Source organism: Lynx rufus, unplaced genomic scaffold (assembly GCF_022079265.1).
Source record: "Lynx rufus isolate CCGP_SWC_20201006 ecotype Redwood Valley unplaced genomic scaffold, mLynRuf1.p SCAF_2, whole genome shotgun sequence".
Classification (NCBI taxonomy): Eukaryota; Metazoa; Chordata; class Mammalia; order Carnivora; family Felidae; genus Lynx; species Lynx rufus.
Window position 1 is genome coordinate 92,794,792 of NW_025814834.1, and position 11,906 is coordinate 92,806,697.

Genomic DNA, 11,906 nt, shown 5'->3' on the forward strand with positions numbered 1-11,906 from the left:
TGAACATCTGGTCCCCAAGTTCAGTCAACCAATGTACAAAATAGTCTTCATAATTCCTTAATAAAAAGACTAATTAGCTAGAATAGGCCAATCAGTTATTCGAGTGAATTCCTATTATCTGATTCAATTTAGCAGCCTGTTTAATTTGTTATTTCCAAGTTATTCATTTTAAGTGGGTTCTTTTCTAGTATATCATAATTTGCTAATAATCTCTATGGCCTAATTGGATAGATTGCTCTAGCACTTTCTAGATTTGAGGACACAACCAATAGGAGAGGGAACAGTAATATTATGATTATTTTTGCTCCTGCGTCCTCCTCCTCCTCCTGTCTAGAATGATTTTGGAAACCTCTGACAAATCCAGAAAGGCCACTACAAGCTATGAAGGCCAGGTGGTTTTGTTGTGACAAGTTTTAGTATTACTCTATAAGCCTGACTACCTGGAGGGTAAGGGAGGGTATAGAGCTGCAGGTTCAGACTGCCTTCAAGGTCTAGGTCAGAAAAAGCACCCTGAATCAAAATTTCTAGGGAAGAAGAGGGCATGGGTGACCCTTCTGTGGTAATAGGGAAGAAGTTAAAGGCAGAAAACAACACAATGACATGGGGAAACTTGGCATCGCCCCATTCACCCCAAAAAGTGTCAGGGCTGAACTGGTTGGGAGAGATTAGAGCACCTGCATGGGCAGGAGCAGCTGGTGAAATGCCTGTGTGATAATCAGATCAGTAGCTGCCTGTGCACTGCGATAAGGAAATGCAAATTTCACAGGGTTAAAGGGGGAGAATATTGCTGTATCTTTAACTGACAAGTTCTAATTGTCCTGTAGGACTGGCAAAGGATCAGCCTCTTAAGGAATACACTTCAAAAAATGCCAAGTGGAAACTTCAGGGCTTTTAGGCTGCTTAGAAATCTGTGTGCTCTTTCAGTGTCCCTCACTTAAAGGAGCACTCAACCATGCAGTGTTCGCTGGTGGTAAAATGACCAGAAAGGAGGAGCTGAACAAATGGGCACATAAGAAACTGAATATCCAGGTCAGCATTTGGGAATCCATAAGGCTGGCTTGGTTTCTTTCTTAAAGCAGTATTGGTAACTGTTGAGAAGAGCATTCTGGAGTCCTGTAGATTCACATTCTAGCTCTGCTACCCACTGTGTGACCCTGAGTAACACTTAATTTCTTTGCCTTGGTTTACTTAACCTATAAAATGAGGATAAAGGGATAATGGGTATGGAGGGCTTGGACCAGTGCCTGGAGCTGGATAACACATTTTCATTAGGATTTCTCATGGCTCCCAGGTGCTGCTATGTGACTAGGCTAAAAGAAAAGCCTTTAGAATTCTGGCCTTTCTCTGGATAATGAGAATGAGCAGAATAGATCACATGGCCCCTTCCTGCATGCCTTTTTAGGTGGGGGATTTGGGTGGAGATTATAGGAAGGAAGTTGCCAAATAGACTTTGAGGGAATGGTGACACCCAAGGAAGTCTACTTAGAAGAGAGTGACAGGCTCCCATACAGACAGGATTGAGAGTTTACTGCTGCTTTGTTGTCTTTTCATATTTAACTGAGACAAAAACGTCCTGATGCCCACTCTTGGCATTTTTATCACACTGCCAGTCCCAGGTGCCCTGACACGATAACTTGGTGGTACCATCTACTTCGAAAAATCTGTTGGAAAACAGTTTTAGAATGAAAGGCCAAGCACCTTAGGTAGCTAAACTATTTACAGGTATTGTGAAGGGTCAAAATCCTTTCTTAAGTTAATGAAGTAATAGTCTTCTACCTACAGCTTACATCACCTTGTCAGTTCAATTTACTTTCTTGCCCATTTTCTCTTCAGAATGCGAGGCTGTTGGAACCCAGCTTCATTTCTTTCTGTTGAGGCACGTGTTTTATATTCATTTAGTTACTGTGTGGCATTTTTATGTCCAGAAAACCACAATTGCTGTGATTTTTTATGACCCTAAGGTAATAAACCATGAGTTATCTTTAAAACCTGATAAAGGATTTTGAAGTTATAAACAAGTAAAATAATTTGCAGGCACTATTATTTCCACACCAGACTTACCTAAAGAGCAGATATTGTGGCAAGATTGATTTATTACACAACTCGTTGTAAAAATGGTGGATGGATATTCCAATTTTTATGTACTCTACTTTCAAATTGGGAGGGAACTGGATGTGGAAGTTGTGAAGAAGAGCTCCAAAATCAAGTTCACTAAAGAATTAGAGAAATAATTCTAAAGTGAGCAAGCTCTTTTAAGACCTTACATCATGTTTAGTATAAGAAATGGGGAAATTGATTTAAATCTGCTATGGAATAAAATTTTTAAGAGTTCATGTAGCACATGCATACACATTGACATTTTATACCAGCAAGTACTAGGTCCTGCTATCAAAATCCTTGGGATCAAGATGTGCCAAGAGGACTTTCTTTTTTTCTTTTTTTGCCAGCAATATGCTACGCTCTCACTAAAGAACACCAACCAGTATATATGATGTGTAAATGTTTATACATATGTTTGTGTACAGCCAGTTCACTGATAGTATTAGTCATTGTATTTTCCTGCTAAAATGACTTCTGTATATTTTTCCATAATTTCAGTGGCTTAAGCATTTGGAAAGGTGAGAGAAAGAATAAGATAACTGAGTTTTCAGAATTAGAATATATATTTAAAAATGTATATTATGCAGGGGCACCTGGGTGGCTCAGTCGGTTAAGCGTCTGACCAGCTCAGGTCATGATCTCATAGTTCATGAGTTTGTGCTATGATAGCTCAGAGCCTGGGGCCTGCTTCAGATTCTGTGTCTCCCTCTCTCTCTGCCCCTCCCCCACTCACACTCTGTCTCTTTCTCTCAAAAATAAAAACATTAAAATTGTTTTTTAATTTACAATAATGGAAAGGAAAAGACAAAATGGAGGCAAAGAAAAGCTAAAAGAAGGGAAAAAAGTAAAGGAGAAAAAGTAATGAAGTATTGAAGAAAAATAATCAGAAGGAACTAAAAAGGAATTGGGAGACAGTCTCTCAATTATCTATGAGTAAGAGGCTCAGAAATAGTTTCCTAGGGAAGAGGTCTTTGTTAAAGAATAGGAGAAAAAGAAGAGGATGAAATGGGTACAGCTTCTCTTAAGATTTAAGACCTAACAGGAGGATGAAATCTTGCCAATTATCAACTAATAGTACAGAAAACTGACTTCAAAATTGTCTTGAAAAATGATCATTTCTTATACTGCACCTTCTAAAATACACATTATTTGCTTCCTATTTACCCCTGTAGCCCTGTAACTGTTGGAGATTGAATTTATCTGTCTGGGTTCCTGTAACCTACATTGGAGATTTATAGGCTATTCACACAGTAAGTCTGAGGGCAGGTATTTGCAGGCATTGGTCCTGTTGCTCAAAGGTATCTGAGTCCAGGTTTCTGTGACTTTTCTTGGCTTTTCATCAGTGGTCTTAAGCTGGCTGCTCTCACATTTGCACCAGTCAGAAGGAAAAGGAGATGGTAAAGGGTAAAAAGGCATGAATGTGCCAAGTCTACCCACTTCAAGGGAGATTTTCAGGAAGATGTCAGCTACTTGTACTTAAATCTACTTGACCAGAATTGCATTACTTGGCCTTTGCTGTTTGAGAGAGGGACAAGGTAGTGTAGGTTTTTAAAGGCTGAGCCCTTTGGTGCTGCCCACACAATTGGGATGTCAGTAAAGAAGGGGAGAATGAATACTAGGTATTCATTAATTCAGCTCCTTTCGAATTAAATAAATTAAATTTACTGAAGTTAATTAAAATAATAAATAGGGCTGGCTTGGGGCACCTGGATGGCTCAGTTGGTTAAGTGTCAGACTCTTGTTTTCAGCTCAGGTCATGATCTCATGGTTCATGGGATCAAACGCCACATTGGGGTCTGTGCTGACAGCATGGAACCCGCTTGGGATTCTCTATTTCCTTCTCTCTCTCTGCCCCTCCCCTGTTTGCTCTCTCTCAAAATAAACATTTTAAAAAATAGATAGGACTGGCTTCACCATATCTTTGATATTAAAGTATTACATTTTTAGTGAATACCTAGGTCTCATAAAAAACATTCTAAAGCATAAATAAATGTTTAATAATGTCTGCATTCTTTTCTTTTAATATACTTCAAATAATCACCAGGGAAAGTTGAAACTTAAATGCAAATGAATAAATTAAACTATTTACATGAATAAAATCAAACAGAATAAAAAGATGAAAATATTTCTTGCATGAGTGGTATGGATGTCCACAGTTTCTGGGAACGTTTATGAATTATTTGTAAGCAATATTCTTACTAAAAATAAGAGTAAACTTGGCAGTTTATAAAGCGATAATATGACTGAGTTGGGATTAGTTTGGCTGCATAAAAGAGAAAATCTGAAATAACAGTGACATAAAAACGCATAAGAAATAGGTAAGCCAGTCTCATTTGCTGGTTTGATGAATTAGTCACCTAATGTCTAGGTTTCTACTCAGATGTCTTCACTACAGGGCTTCTATCCTTAAGGTGGTTGATTTCTGGATAAGAGGAATTCTAGGGTTCAAGACATCTTACCTTCAATACAGGTCATAACAAAAGTGGCTAGAAGGACAGAGAGGCTGTGGAACTGAGTCTGCTCCCCATCTGCAACTTTCCAGGAAACCCCACAGTCCTGCATCTGTCTTATCAGCAGTGATCCACTCACATGCTCACAATTTGTTGAAATCTGGAAAAACAAGTGGAAATTGATTACATCCTCACTCTAAATAAAAATTTAGAGTTTGGTTTTTATGGAAGAAATGGAAAAATAGATATTGGCTGGCAATTAACATCATCTGTCACAGCAAGTTACACTACTCTACTTCCAGCAGTTTGTAGAGCTCTTAACAATTTGCAGTGCCTGAATAAATAGAGTAGTGGCCACCCAGCCAACTTCATGATTAGAAATAGCAACTTCATGACCTATACAACACACTAACAACAAGGGAAAAAGGTTTGGGTTGCACATTGTAACAGGTGTACTTTTGCAGCTCAGCCCTTGTCTTCTGCTGATGTTGAGGCTAGGTGTAACATTTTGTAACTTCTCCTGCAAATCCCATACATTCATCTTTGGGAGATTTGCTGAATAATAAAGATGCCAGGAAAGATGTGTGCAGGGAAAGAGATAGATGATCACTTTGCATATAATGTAAGAAATGTCCCTGTATGCCACATCAAACCACTTGGTCTTCGTGGGCTTTTTCCCTTTGGTGGGCAAATATCTACTGTTCTACCAACTCTTGATTCTGTAGAAGCTTCTCCTGCTTTCTGTTTGAGCCAAACACTCAGATTCGCAGAGCCTTATTATCTTATCCATGCCAACACCAACAAACCTAAAAGTCCCCTCCAATACCCTACCAATGAAGACCACATAATATTCCTTAACTAGTATCACTACATATTGAGTAGTTATTAAATTTTTGCTATTTATATATAATAACAGGATCTGGATTCTTAACAAAATACAAGTGTGTGTAAATTGGTGTCTTGGGGCTTTAGGAGTTTGAGCTCCAGTGCAATGTAGAATGTAAATTCCATGAGGACTAAGGCTGTTCTGCTTGGCTACCAGTGAGTGCTATGAACATCAACAAAGAGAATCATGAGCAAGTGTTGACTTTATTTCTCACGGGGCCAAGCATACCTTCTCTGCAGCTATGTGTTCTCTCCTTGGTGGCTGCTTTCAACAAATGTTGTTCTGGAGTCTTTTCTTCCTATATTTTCCAGCTGGTTTTGCAATGAACATTAGAAAAAATATTTTTTTTTCCAATAGTAGCAAAAAGTAGGTGTACCCCATAGGGCTGATAGAAAATAGATACCATTTATTATACTTTACTGTGTGCCAAGCTCAGTGCTAGGTGCCTTACAGATATTATTTCATCCTTTATACATAGCTTTAAGCTACTTATCTCTTTTTAATTTATTTTTTTAAGTTTAAGTATAGTTGATATACACTATTATTTCAGATGTACAACATCGTGATTTGACATTTACATGTTACAAAATGATCAACATGAAAGGTCTAATCACCATCTGTCACTATACATAGTTATTCAATATTATTGACTACATTTTCTATGCTGTACTCAATATCCTTGTGACTTATTTTATAACTGAAAGTTTGTACCTCTTAATTCTTTTCACCGTTTAGCCCATCCACCCCCCCTTCTCTCTGGCAACCACCTATTCTCTGTATTTATGAGTCTGTTTCACTTTTGTTTATTGGTTCATTTGTTTTGATTTTTAGATTACACATGTAAATGAAATCATACGGCATTTGTCTTTTCTCAGCCTGACTTACTTAACCTAGCATAATACCCTCTAGGTCCATCCATTTTTATAACAAATAAGATTTTATTCTTTTTTATGTCTGAGTAATAATCTGTTGTATAGCCTTTTATATGCATATACCATATCTTCTTTACCCATTCATCTATCAGTGGACACTTAGGTTGCTTCCATATCTTGGCTATTGTAAATAATACTACAATAGATGTCTTTTGGAATTAGGGTTTTTGTTTTCTTTAAGTAAATACCTAGAAGTGGAATCACTTCTGGATCATATGCTACCTTTTTTAAAAATGTTTTGAGGAACCTCCATACCATTTTCCATAGGGCTGCATTAGTTTACATTCCTATCAACAGCACATGAGGGTTAGATTTTTCTACACATCCTTGCTAGCATTTATTATTTCTGGTCTTTTTGCTGCTAGCCATTCTGATAGAAATGAGGTGATACTTCATTGTGGTGTTGATTTGCATTTCCCTGATGATCAGTGATAGTGAACATCTTTTCATGTCTGTGACCATCTGTATGTCTTCTTTGGGGAAAAAGAAAGTATTTAGGTCCTGTGCCAAATTTTTAATTGGATTTTTTTTTTTTTTTTTTTTTTTAGTGTGGAGTTGTGTAAGTCCCTTGTGTATTGTTTTGATTAACCCTTTGGTGTATATATCAGATATACCATTTGCAAATAGATTTTCCTAGTCAGTAGGTTAGCCTTTTTCAATTTATTCATGGTTTCCTTTGCTGTGCAAAAGCTTTTTATTTTATTTTTTAAAGTTTATTTATTTTGAGAGAGAGAGCAGTGGAGGGGCGGGTGGGCGGGAGGAGACAGAATCTCAAGCAGGCTCCATGCTGCAGTGCAGACCCTGACACGTGGCTTGAACCCACAAAGAGATCATAACCTAAGCTGAGATCAAGAGCCAGGTGCTTAACTGACTAAGCCACCCAGGCATCCATAGTTTTCTTAATTTTTTAAATGTTTATTTATTTTTGAGAAACAGAGAGAACAAGCAGGGGAAGGACAGAGAGAGAAGGAGGCACAGAATCTGAAGCAGACTCCAGGCTCTAGGCTGTCAGCACAGAACCTGATGAGGGCTCCAACCCATGAACTGTGAGATCATGACCCGAGACAAAGTCAGTTGCTTAACCGACTGAGCCGCCCAGGTGCCCCCTAGATCTTTAATCCATCTTGATTTTATTTTGTATATGCAATATAAAAGTATTCCAGATTGATTCATTTGCATGCAGCTAAATTTAACAAAGAGACTGTTCTTTCCCTCTTTGTATTATTCTTGCCTCTTTTGCAGTATGTTAATTGACAATATAAGCATAAGTTTATTTCTGGGCTCTCTCTATTCTGTTCCATCGGTCTATGTTTTTGTGCCAGTACCACACTCTTTTGATTACTATAGATTTGTAGTATAGTTTGAAATCTGAGATTGTGATACTTGCAACTTTGTTCTTTTGTAAGATTGCTTTGGTTAGTTGGGGTCTTTTTCTGATTCCACACAAATTTTAGGATTCTTGATTCTAGTTCTGTGAAAAATGCCATCGGTATTTTCATAGGAATTGCACGAAATCTGTAGATTACTTTGGGTACTATGGACAATTTAACAATATTCTTCCAATCCATGAGCATGGTATATCTTTCTGTTTACTTGTGTCATCTTCACTTTCTTTCATCACTGTTTTACACAATTCCATTCCATTCAGAATACCAGTCTTTCACCTTGTTGGTTAAATTTATTACAAATATTTTATCCTTCTTGATGAAATCATATTATTTTCTAAATTTCTATTTTTGATAGTTTGTTATTAGTGTGTAGAAATGCAACACATTTCTGTATATTTTGTATTCTGCAACTTTACTGAGTTTATTAGTCCAAGGAGGTTTTGGGTGGAGTCTTTCAGATTCTCTATTTATGGTATCCTGCCATCCATAAATAATGACACTTTTACTTCTTTCTTTCCAATTTTGATGCCTTTTATTTCATATTTGGATGTCTTTTATTTCTTGTCTGACTGCTGTAGCTAGGACTTCCAGTACTATGTTCAATAAAAGTGGTAAGAGTTGGGATTCTTGTCTTGTTTCTGATCTTAGAAAAACAACTTTCAGGGGTACCTGGGTATTTTAGTAGGTTAAGCATCTGACTCTTGATTTCAGCTCAGGTCATGATCTCATGTTCATGGGTTTGAGCCCCATGTCAGGCTCTGCACTGACACATGGAGCCAGCTTGGGATTATCCTCCTCGCTCTCTGCCCCAACCCCACTCGCATATGCATGCACACTCTCTCAAACTTAAGAAAAAACAGCTTGCAGCTTTTCACCATTGAGTGTATTAGCAGTGTGATTGTTAAATATGGCTTATATTGAGGTATATTGCTTTTATACCCACTTCTTAAGAGATTTTATTGTAATGGATGTTGAATTTTGTCAAATCACGTTTCTACACCTATTGAGATGATCTGATGATTTTTGTCTTTCATTTTGTTAAGGTGGTGTATCACATTGATTAACTTGCAGATAAAAAACCATCCTTGTATCCCTGTAATAAATCCCACTTGATTGTGGTGTATTTCCTTTCAATGTATTATTGAATTTGGTTTGCTAATATTTTATTGAATATTTTTGCATTTGTGTTTGTCAAAATATAGGCCTATAATTTTTTGGAGTGTCCTTGTCTGGTTTTCTATTATGTTAATGCTGGCCTGGTAGAATAAATTTAGAAGCATCCCTTCCTCTTCATTTTTTGGAGTAGTTTGAGAGGATAAGTATTAAGTCTTCTTTAAATGTTTAGTAAATTCACCTGTGAAGTCATCTGCTCCTGGGCTTTTGTTTCTTGGGACTTTTTGATTACTGACTTAATTTCATTTCTAGTAATAAATCTGTTCAGACTTTGTTTTTACTGATTTAGTCTTGAAAGATTGCATGTTTCCAGGAATTTATCCATTTCTTTTGGGTTTTCCAATTTGTTGGCATAATTGTTTATAGAGGCCTTTTATAATCTTGTATTTTTATGGTGTCAGTTGTAACTTATGGTTTTTTTAATTTGAATTCTTTCTCTTTTTCCTGATGAGTCTGGTTAAAGTGTCATCAATTTTATTTATACTATCAAAGAACCAGCTCTTAATTTCATTGATCTATTCCATTTTTTTAGTCTATATATTCACTCTAATCTTTTAAGGATTTTTTTTATGTTTATTTTTGAGAGTGAGTAAGCGGGACAGGGGCAGAGAGAGAAGACAGAGAGAATCCCAAGCAGGCTGCATGCTGTCAGCACAGAGTCCAATGTAGGACTCAAACTCACAAACCATGAGATCATGACCTGAGCCAAGATCAAGAATTGGACACTCAACCAACTGAGCCATCCAGGAGCCCCTCATTCAATCTTTATTCTTTCCTACCTTCTGCTGACTTTGGGCTTTTTAAAAACTCTTCTTTTACCAGTTCCTTTAGGTGTAAAGTTAGATTTTTTTGAGATTTTCTAATTTCTCGATGTACACCTGCATTGCTATAAACTTCTCTCTTAGAACTGTTTTTCCTAAATTTCACAGATTTGAGGATGTTATGTGTTTTGTTTTTGTTTTTGTTCTTCTATTTTTTTTTCTTATAATTGATTTCTTGTTTCATATCATTGTGGTTGGAAAAGATGCTTGATATGATTTAAATCTTAAGCTTATTGAGATTTGTTGTGGCCTAAGTTGTGATCTACTCTGGACAATGTTCTATATGCACTCGAAAATAATATGTATTCTGTTTTAGGTTGGAAATTTCTGTATGTATTTGTTAAGTACAAATGGTTTAACGTGTTATTCAAGGCCAATGTTTCCTTATTGATTTTCTGTATTATCTATCCATTGATGTAAGTGGGGTATTAAAGTCCCCAACTATTACCATGTTACTATCAATTTATCCCTTTTACATCTGTTAATAATTCTTTCATATATTTATATGCTTTCATGATGGGTGCATATACAATTGTTATATCCTCTTTAAATTTTTTTTTAACGTTTATTTGTTTATGAGAGAGAGAGAGAGAGAGAGAGACAGAGAGAAAACGAACAAATGGGGGGAGGGGCAGAGAGAGAGGGAGACACAGAATCTAAAGCAGGCTCTAGGCTCTGAGCTGTCAGCACAGAGCCCGATGTGGAGCTCAAACTCAAAAACTGTGAGATAATGACCTGAGCTGAAGTCTGATGCCCAACCAACTTAACCACCCAGGTGCCCCTTTTAACAATTCTTAAATCAGGCTTAGTGATGAACTCCTTTGACTTTTGTTTTTCTGGGAAGCTGTGTCTCTTTCAAACCTGAATGATAACGTTGCTGGGGAGAGTATTCTTGGTTGTTGTTTTTTTCTTTTCAGCACTTTGATTATATCATGCCACTCCTTTCTGGCCTGCAAAGATCAGCTCATAGCCTACCAAGGTGTCTCTTGTTTGTAACTATTGGCTTTTCTCTTGCTGCTTTTAAAATTCTTTATCTTTTATTTTTGCCATTTTAATTATAATTAATCTTGGTGTGGGCCTCCTCCTCCTTGTTTGGGGATTTTTGTGCCTCCTGGACCTGGATGTCTGTTTTCTTCCCCAAGTTAGGGACATTTTCAGCTATTATTTCTTCAAATATGTTTTCTGCCCCTTTCTCTACTCTCTGGGATCCCTATAATGTGAATATTTGTACACTTGATGTTGTCCTAGAGGCCCATCAAACTATCCTAATTATATATATATATATATATATATACATATATATATATATGTGTGTGTGTATGTATATATATAATTTGTATATATTATTTAGATTTATATATATTTGTATATATTATATATATGTATATAGTATATACATATATATATATATATATAAATCCATGCATCCAATTGGATGATTTCCACTACCTTGTCTTCCAAATTGTTGATCCATTCTTCTGCAACCTCCAGTATGCTGTTGATTTTCTCAAGTGTGTTTTTGCCTTCAGTTATTGTATCCTTCATCTCTGATTGATTCTTTTTTATTTCCATCTCTTTTTTGAAGTTCTGTTTATTCTCCAAAGATTAGTGACTATATTACCATTTCTTTGTACTCTTTATCAGATAATTGGTTTATCTCCATTTCCTTTAGTCCTTTTTCTGAGATTTTGTTTTATTTAATTTGGACCTTTCCTATTTTCCCTGGCTCTCTGTGTTTTTTCTATGTAGAAGGTACATCAGCTATGTCCCCTGATCTTAAAGGAATTGCCTTATGTGGAAAGTATCCTATGGGGCCTAAAAGTGCAATCCCTCATGATCACCAGAATCAGGTGCTTTAAGGGTATCCCCTCTGTTGGGTTATATATTTTATCCTGTTGTGGGTAGGCTGACTGCTGCAGAAGTATTGGCTGGTGGGGCTGGCCCCCTACCCAAATGGTTGTGATTCCCAGCTGTGATTCCTACAGACTGCCCCACCACCACCACCACACACACCAGCTGCAGTTGCTGCAGGTGCACTGGTGGGCAGGGTTACCACCTGTCCCCGGTGGTCAGCCTCTTTGGAAGAGCACCAGTCCCAGCTGATGCTTCCTGCTGGGTGTGGTGGGGTGGGAGCCATTTGGGGGGTGGGCAGTAAT